The sequence below is a fragment of the Nematolebias whitei genome, chromosome 13, assembly GCF_014905685.2.
Source record: "Nematolebias whitei isolate Nwh7 chromosome 13, NemWhi1, whole genome shotgun sequence".
NCBI classification, from domain to species: Eukaryota; Metazoa; Chordata; class Actinopteri; order Cyprinodontiformes; family Rivulidae; genus Nematolebias; species Nematolebias whitei.
In genome coordinates, this window is record NC_056510.1 from 33,741,141 (window position 1) to 33,750,515 (window position 9,375).

General features: G+C 44.9%; 1 protein-coding gene across 1 annotated transcript in view; it reads left to right on the forward strand.

Moving 5' to 3' along the window:
- The window catches only part of cerkl (ceramide kinase-like), a 388,098-nt gene that overhangs the window by 261,540 nt on the left and 117,183 nt on the right, over nucleotides 1-9,375 (forward strand). The window lies entirely within an intron of this gene.

Genomic DNA, 9,375 nt, shown 5'->3' on the forward strand with positions numbered 1-9,375 from the left:
ATCCATCCATCCATCCATCCATCCATCCATCCATCCATCCATCCATCTATACATCCATCCATTAGTATCCCGCTTGTGCTGGAGTTGGGTAGCAAAGGCAGCAGCTTAAGCAGGGAGGCCCCAACATTTCTTTCCATAGGCTCCTCTTCCAGCTCTTGTGGGAAGATTCCAATGCATTCCCAGGAGACATAGACTCTCCAGCATGTCCTGGTCTTCCCTGGGAGTCTCTTTCTAGGTAGACATTGTTAGAACACCTCCCTAGGACAACCTCTAGGTTCCTATATGTGCAAACCACCTCAGCTGGCTCCTCTCGATGTGGCGGAGCAGCGGCTCTACTCCAAGTTTCTCCTGGATAACTGAATTTCACATCCTATCTCTAAGGGACAGTCCAGCTACCTTGCACAGAAAACTCATTTCGACCACTTGTTTCCTAACACTCAAAAGGGACAGAATATAGATCTAAACAGACAGAACCCATTATGTGACACATAACACACCTAGATGTTCAACCGATAGATTCAGACTTGTCAGAGAATATCCACAATAGAACTTATAGAGAATGAGAAAGGCAGCAATGGTAAATGCATTGCATTTAAGCTCTCTATAATGCTTTGCATATTTATTCGCACACTACCCGCCTCTTACACAGTGATGGCTAGATATGGGCACAGTGACTCCTGCAAAGAAAGAAGTGGGTAAAGATAATGGATGGTTTTATACAAGATAACTTTTTATATCAATTTATTTTGTTAACTCCTCATGTAGCATGAACATAACCTCTGCGCCACCACTCCCCTGGGGCAGCTGTGGCTGAGTGGTTAGAGCAGTCGTCCTCCAATGCGAGAGTTGGGGGTTCAAATCTACCAGCAGTCACATGCTGAAGTGTCCCTGGGCAAGACACTGAACCTCATAGCCTCTGATGTGTGTCCCATCAGTGTATGAATGTGATCTAAAGCACTGATTAGTCTCATTAGAATGATTTGTTCCATTAGCTTTGTAGAGCTCTAGTAGAGTGCTGTATGAATGGGTAAATGAGGACACAGATTGTAGTGTAAAGCGCTTTTGAGTATCTTGAAATAAGATAGAAAGGCGCTATATAAGTACAGTCCACTTACCATTTACCATTTATTACTTGTAATTCTACCAATCAGAAGCTTGTGATTTTATTAATCTTTGATTTGATTGGCTGATGCTTTCTTAAAACGGCAACAGGACCAGAATATGAGAACAAACCAACAGACAGATGGTGGCACTGAACTCCAAAGGGAGGGAGAAGACAGATGTCCAACAGCAGGATCAGTTGCACTAAATCACAGGTTTACTGTGCTCTGTGTAGCTCTGCCCCTTCACCATGAACATCTCCTTGCAGCTGAACCTGCCGACCAATCAGGTGGCAGTAGGAGGTGTTTTTGTTTATCAAATTGTGACAAGAAGGTTCATTATAACCAATTAACACTGAAAGCTGCTGTGTACACACACATCCAAATGTATGTGTGTGTGATAAACAGTTCAGTCATGACTCCATCCATACATCCATCCATTTTCTTTACCAGCTTATTTCTTTCAGGGTTGTGTGTGTGTATGCGTGTGTGTGTGTGTGTGTGTGTGTGTGTGTGGGGGGGGGGGGTCCATATCCAGATAAATCATTGTGCAAAAGGAAGGGTACAAGCTGGACAGGTCTCCAGTCCATCACAGGGACACATGGAGATAAACGAGACAAACAATCATTCACTCTCTCTTACACCTAGGGACAATTTAGTTACTAATCAGCCTAACATGCATGTTTTTGGTCTGTGAAAGGAAACCGGAGTGCTCGTAGAAAACCTATGCATGCATGGAGAGGACATGTAAACTCCTCCCAGAAAAGCCCTCGGCCAGGATTCGGTCTGGGTGGGGCAGCAGTTCTTCCAACTGCACCACTGTGCTGCTGCTGCTAACTGACACTAACAGAACTAAATTCAGAACTACAAAAACAGTTAAAATAAGGCAAAAACTGTTTATTTTGCTAACACTGGGTGAAGTAAGCTGTGATGAGTGCAGACTTGAGATGAACAGACTTGAGATGAACAGTGAAACAGTGGTTTGATATGATGCATTTTCAGTGGTCTTGCATACCTGCAAGTTTAAAGCATCACTATTGATTCTATAGTTATGGTTTACTTTTTAAAATGTTTGTCAATTTTTTTTCTTTTAGGATTGTTAAGAAAGTTTAAAAAAAAAAAGTCACACGCAGATATCCTGATGCATGCTCAATAATCCAGGTAGAAAATCTAAAAAATGTTAAGTCAGGTCCTCTGGATGGGTTCAAAGAAATAATAAAAAAATGTAGAAATGTTTCGTCTTTCATCCGAAAGAGACTGAAGAAGTCTTTCAGATGAAAGACGATATGGTTCTATAATTTTTATTTTTATTTTTTTGAACCCATCCAGAGGACCTGAGATCACATGCATAGTTTTTGAAAATGACATCTGACAAAACAAATTCACTTACTGTCTAACACTGAGAACTTTAATGATTTTTAAAGACTAATGTCTTTTCTCGTTTTCTGGTATCATATTGTGCTCATAGCGTATAAAAACAGGCCCCCTGATATCTTGGAATACACCTGGAAACAAAAGATTTAGCACTGCAGGTAACTTGATTTGCTCTTCGTATCAAATCAGTTGGATCCAAAATGACCACTGCTCACATTTTTGCTTCATATTGCAAATATCTGCTTTTACAAGATGTTATATGTCAGATGTTAAATATCATACTTGCTGTTCAAACTTTCTAGTTTAATAGGATGATTGGTTTACAAAAATGTTTCCCCCAAAATTATGATTTTTTTTTAGTTATGTCCTTTTTGTCTTGTCAGATGTTATTGAAAGATTACAAGTTTTTCATATTACAAAGATACATGTTCATCTGTTTACTGCTTTTGTGCAATTCTTAGCAAAAATAAAATAAAAACAAGGAAATTCACAAGCATTTATAAAGATTGCTAATTAATAGGGTTGAGTATTTAAGATTTTTTAAAATTAAAATAAACACTTAAAAACAATCAAATGAAGTAAAGTTGATTACTTCACAGAAAAAAAATCCACAAAATGATTTTTGTCGTTTATGAAACATTATTTTTTGACTTTTTACTTGTTGTTTATACCACATGATAATTTTAGAAGGTTCTTTAAGATATGCTGCAGGTTTGATCTCAGTGACACACTGACTCAACTCTAATCCACTACACAAACACACCACAACTCACCACAACCCACCACAACACACCATATGGGGAGGAAATCAGATTCTGCCTAGGAAGACATTCAGGCAGGCTGACAGACACTCAGGTGGGCAGACACCAGTACAGTAGGTTGGAGGCAGGTGTGGATGTTTCCTCTTTCCCACCCATATTTTGATGATATCGGTCCGAGGAGTAGAACTTGCGACCTTCCGATCACAGGCCCACCTTCTCTAACATTTACACTACCATAGGTGACTCACGTAGTCAGCAAATTATCTACCAGCAACCTATGAAATCATACAAGCTAAACATAACTTGATTTAAAAATCAAAATACCGGGTACTTTAAAGAGATCCTGGATCAGCTTTCAAATGGATGCACACACACATACACGCACGCGCACACAGCCATCTGGCCACATTCTTGCTCTAACCTCATCTGCCCCACTCTGGACCCTTGAGCAAGGCACTTAACCCCCACCATCTGCTTTCTTGGGGATCCATGTTGGCAGCTCTCTGTTCCACACAGAGGGCTGTGGTAGCTCAGTGGTCTGTGGTTGTGTCAGGAAGGACATTTGGCATAAAAACAATTGCCACGTTTTCGTGTGTTAGTTGCTGTGGTCAAGGCCGGATTAACCATATGGGCAACTGGGCAACTGCCCAGGGGACCATGATCTCTAAGGGGCCCAGGGCAGTGAGGGCACAAGCAAAATATCTGGTTATCTCCTGCTTTACTTGGAGCCCTGCGCTGCACAGAGAGACTGCTGCGCTTCCACTGCATTTGGGCCACCCCGCTTCCTCCCAGCGTGGCTGTTGCAGCTCTCGTTTTTTTTTTTCAATCGTATCCTTAAGTTGTAACCTGTCAATCAACTCAGAAGGCGTGTCATTAACTGACCAATCGACAACCTCAATTTGTCCCAAAGGTAAACGCCCTTACCTGCTGACAAGCTCATCAGTTTCATTTTCTTGAGAAACATTGTTTTAATTAAAACAATAAGTTTGTATCTGTTGTGAGATGATTTTAGCAGTTTTGCAGATTTTAATCTACTTAATGAAGAATAGTATGACTTAAAATCGTTCAACAAACAGGAAGAAAGGCTTATTATCCCTCCTCTTACTACAGTGAATGTGGTACTTTGCTATAAGTAAGACTATATTTATGGCATCAGAGAAAGCTGAGCTTAAGTTATCCACATAAAGTAAAATGGCATCAGCATGAAAAGAAGGAATGTTAAGTTTGAGATTAATCCAGTTTCTGATGTCTGACCAAATACTTTGTATTGACATGAAAAAAAATTGCTTGAGGGATTCATCTTCTGATTGACAAAAGGCACACAAATCAACATCAAATTTAAATCTTCTTTGCAGAAACATGGCTACAGAATATATCATATTTATTATTTTAAAATGATCCTCCTTCATTTGAGGAGATTTAGGGCATTTGACAAATTTAGAATGAGCAGAAGTAATTATGGTTTATGATTTATATTGGGACTTGATGTTCCCTCACCTGGACGTGGGTCACCAGGACCCCACTCTGGAGCCAGGCCTGGAGGTGGGGCACATGGGTGAGTGCCTGGTGGCGGGGCTTTTACCCATGGAGCTCGGCCGGGCACAGCCCAAAGAGGAGACGTGGGTCCGCCTTCCCATGGGCTCATCACCTGTGGGAGGGGCCAAATGGGTCGGGTGCAATGTGGGATGGGTGGTGGCCGAGGACAGGGACCCTGGTGGTCTGATCCTTGGCTAAAGAAGCTGGCTATTGGGACGTGGAATGTCACCTCACTGGTGGGGAAGGAGCCTGAGCTGGTGTGTGAGGTTGAGAGGTTTAGAAATAGTCGGACTCACCTCTACGCATGGCTCTGGCTCTGGAACCAGTTTCCTTGAGAGGGGCTGGACACTCTTCTACTCTGGAGTTGCCCCTGGTGAGAGGCGCTGAGCAGGAGTGGGCATACTTATTGCCCCCCATCTTGGTGCCTGTGTGTTGGGGTTCACCCCGGTGAATGAGAGGGTGGCCTCCCTCCGCCTACGTGTGGGGAGACGGGTTCTGACTGTCGTTTGTGCTTATGCACCAAACGGCAGTTCCGAGTATTAGGGATGGGGCCGATCCGATCCAGTATCGTATCGGCCTCAGATACCAGCATAATTTACGTATCAGATTTTTCCAATCCACGTGCCGATATTTCCGATCCATACATTGATGCATGTCTGTGGTTGCGCTGCACGTTGGCTTCAAACTATGGAATGGATTTCATGAACAGCAGCGTGTCTCATGAACCCAGAGTAATAAGACCCGCCTCACATTCAGGAAATCCATTTCATAGTTTGCAGCCAGCTACAACGTGAGGACTGAGTTAGCAGCACTGTGGCTAACGGCTAACAAACTTTTCATCTAAACATGTCCGCTGTGTGGAAGTATTTTACATTAGAAACACCACAAAACAAGACAGCATTGTGCAATGTCTGCAGAGCCATAGCACCACATTAAACCGCGGTAAAGTTAGTTTTACGTTGGATATTCGAGCTCCGTGGCTTCAGTGGGGCGCTACTCTCGCTGAATCCGAAAGAGGCGACTCGACCTCGGCCAGCCGCGTCCAATCTGCCCCGCTCAGTCTGCCCGTTTCTGTGGAGGGACAGACTGAGCGCGGATGCCCCAAATCAGGCTGCTTGCTTCAGATTGAACAAGAAGAAGACATCGCTGAAACCATGGAGCTCCAATGTTTACAGAGAAGTTGCTAAACTTCACAATTAATGTCCAACTCCTAGCAGTTTTAGAAAACAAAGGATTTCACAGTTTGATATTTGCATCCAAGATATAGTTTAGCCTCCAGGAGATATTTATCAGTACAACAGTAGACAATCATAAAAAAACATGATTTGAAAATTATATATGTTAAAAACAAATGACAGCTACATTATAAAGTGATGTAAAATACTAAAAACAGGAACATGTATTTTGGTTTATGCCATGAACTTAGCAGGTGTTTGAAGCCATTTAACATTTTATTTAATTTAATTCATTTATTTAAAAGAGAAAAAAGAAAAAAAATCATCAAAAAGAAAAGACTGAATGAAAAGAGTGCAGAAAGAAGAAAAAAAAATCTTATATCTGCCCCTTATTTTAAAAAATATAAAATAACTAAACAATCACTTAAATTAATCACTTTAATATCCACTTTAAAGCTAGGAATAAAAATAAACATGTTTTGTGTTAGCAGAATTTAATTCTAACTTTAAAACTTATCCAACATTAATAAAACTTACCTCAGGTTGCTTTTTTGACCATAGATGCATATATTTGTACAAATTGTACTTGAGAGGAGATTATTACAGCCTCATGTAAAATCAATGATGATGATATCGGAACTGGATTGGCCGATATTCAGATTTAGGTATCGAGATCGGATTGGAAGTAAAAAAAAGTGGATCGGTGCATCCCTACCGATTATCCACCCTTTTTAGAGTCCTTGGAGGGGGTACTGGAAAGTGCATCTCCTGCGGACTCCCTTGTTCTGCTGGGGGACTTCAATGCTCGTGTGGGCAATGACAGTGAGACCTGGAGGGGTGTGGTTGGGAGGAATGGCCCCCCTGATCTGAACCTGTGTGGTATTCTGTTGTTGGACTTCTGTGCTCGTCATGGATTGTCAATAGCGAACACCATGTTCAAGCATAAGGGTGTCCATATGTACTCTTGGCACTAGGACACCCTAGGCCGCGGTTCGATGATCGACTTTGTCGTTGTCTCATCTGATCTGCGGTCACATGTCTTGGACACTCGGGTGAAGAGAGGGGCAGAGCTGTCCACTGATCACTACCTGGTGGTGAGTTGGCTCCGATGGTGGGGGAGGATGCCGGTCAGACCTGGCAGACCCAAACGTGTTGTGAGGGTTTGCTGGGAACGTCTGACAGAGTCTCCTGTGAGACCGAGTTTTAACTCCCACCTCTGGGAGAACTTCGAACATGTTCCGGGGAGGTAGGGGACATTGAGTCAGAGTGGGCCATGTTCCGTGCCTCTATTGTCGAGGCGGCTTACCGGAGCTGCGGTCGCAAGGTTGTCGCAGCGGCAAACCTCGAACCTGGTGGTGGACACCATCAGTGAGGGATACTGTCAGGCTGAAGAAGGAGTCTTATCGGGCCTTTTTGGCCTGTGGGACCCCGGAAGCAGCTGATGGGTACGGCAGTCCAAGCGACATGCGACTCGGGTGGTCGCTGAGGCAAACACTCGGGTATGGGAGGAGTTTAGAGAGGCCATGGAGAATGACTTCCACATGGCTTTGAGGTGATTCTGGTCCACCATCCGGCATCTCTGGGGGAAAGCAGTACACCACCAACACTGTTTATAGTGGGAGTGGTGTGCTGCTGACCTCAAATCGGGCTGTTGTGGGTCGGTGGGCAGAGTACTTTGAAGACCTCCTCAACCCACCGGCACGTCTTCCACTGAGGAAGCGGAGCCTGGGGACTCTGGGTCGGGCCCTCCAATCTCTGAAGCTGAGATCACTGAGGTGGTTAAAAAGCTCCTCGGTGGCAGGGCCCCAGGGGTGGATGAGATTCGCCCAGAGTTCCTTAAGGCTCTGGATGCTGTAGGGTTGTGTTGGCTTACGCGACTCTGCAATATTGCGTGGACATCGGGGGAAGTTCCCCTGGACTGGCAGACTGGGGTGGTCCCCCTATTCAAAAAGGGGGACCGTAGAGTGTGGTCCAACAACAGGGGGATCATGCTCTTAAGACTCCCTGGTAAGGTCTATTCGGGGGTTCTGGAGAGGAGGGTCCATCGGATAGTCAAACCTCGGATTCAGGAGGAGCAGTGCGGTTTTCGTCCTGGTCGTGGAACTCTGGACCAGCTCTACACTCTCAGCAGGGTCCTGGAGGGTGCATGGCAGTTTGCCCAACCGGTCTACATGTACTTTGTAGACTTGGAAAAGGCGTTCGACCGCATCCCTTGGGGAACCCTGTGGGGCGTACTCTGGGAGTAAGGGGTACTGGGCCCTTTGATAAAGGCTGTTAGGTCCCTGTATGACCGGTGTCAGAGCCTGGTCCACATTGCCGGCAGTAAGTCGGGTTTGTTCCCGGTGGGAGTTGGACTCCGCCAAGGTTGCCCATTGTCACCGATTCTGTTCATAACTTTTATGGACAGAATTTCTAGGTGCAACCAAAGTGTTGAGGGGATCCATTTCGGTGGCCTTGGGATTGTGTCTCTGCTTTTTGCAGATGATATAGTCTTATTGGCTTCATCAGATTGTGATCTACAGCTTTCGCTGGAGCGGTTCACAGCAGAGTGCGACGCGGCCGGGATGAGGATCAGTTCTTCCAAATCCGAGGCCATGGTCTTGAGCCGGAAAAGGGTAGAGTGCCCTCTCCGGGTCAGGGAGGAGGTCCTGCCCCCAGTGGAGGAGTTCGAGTATCTTGGGGTCTTGTTCACAAATGAGGGAAAAATGGAATGTGAGATTGATAGGTGGATAGGCGTCTGCAGTGAAGCGGGCGCTGTACAGGTTTGTCGTGGTGAAGAGAGAGCTGAGTCAAAAGGTGAAGCTCTCAATTTACCGATCGATCTACGTTCCCACCCTCATCTATGCTTATGAGCTTTGGGTTGTGACCGAAAGAATGAGATCTCGGATACAAGCGGCCGAAATGAGTTTTCTCCGCAGGGTGTCTGGGCTCCCTTAGAGATAGGGTGAGAAGCTCGATCATCTGGGAGAGACTCAAGAGTAGAGCCGCTGCTTCTCCACGTCAAGAGGAGCCAGTTGAGGTGACTCGGGCATCTGTTTAGGATGCCTCCTGGACACCTCCCTGATGTGGTGTTCCGTACACGTCCCACCGGGAAGAGACCCAGAGGAAGACCCAGGACACGCTGGAGGGACTATGTTTCTCGGCTGGCCTGGGAACGCCTCGGGATTCCCCCTGGAGGAGCTGGACCAAGTGGCTGGGGAGAGGGAAGTCTTTCTCTGATTTTTTTTTTAACTTTTTCAGGACAAGTCTGCGCTAAAATGGTCCTCCTGTCCACACCCAAAACATTTCATTGTCTCAGTTGTTGCAAAGATAGTATAGTCAAAACCCTCAACTTTGAATCTCATGACTATGTTCAGTTCATCAGCATCATTTAACAGGATCATGTAGTGAACTTGACCTGATGTCAAAACTAAGCCTAAGGTCAAAACC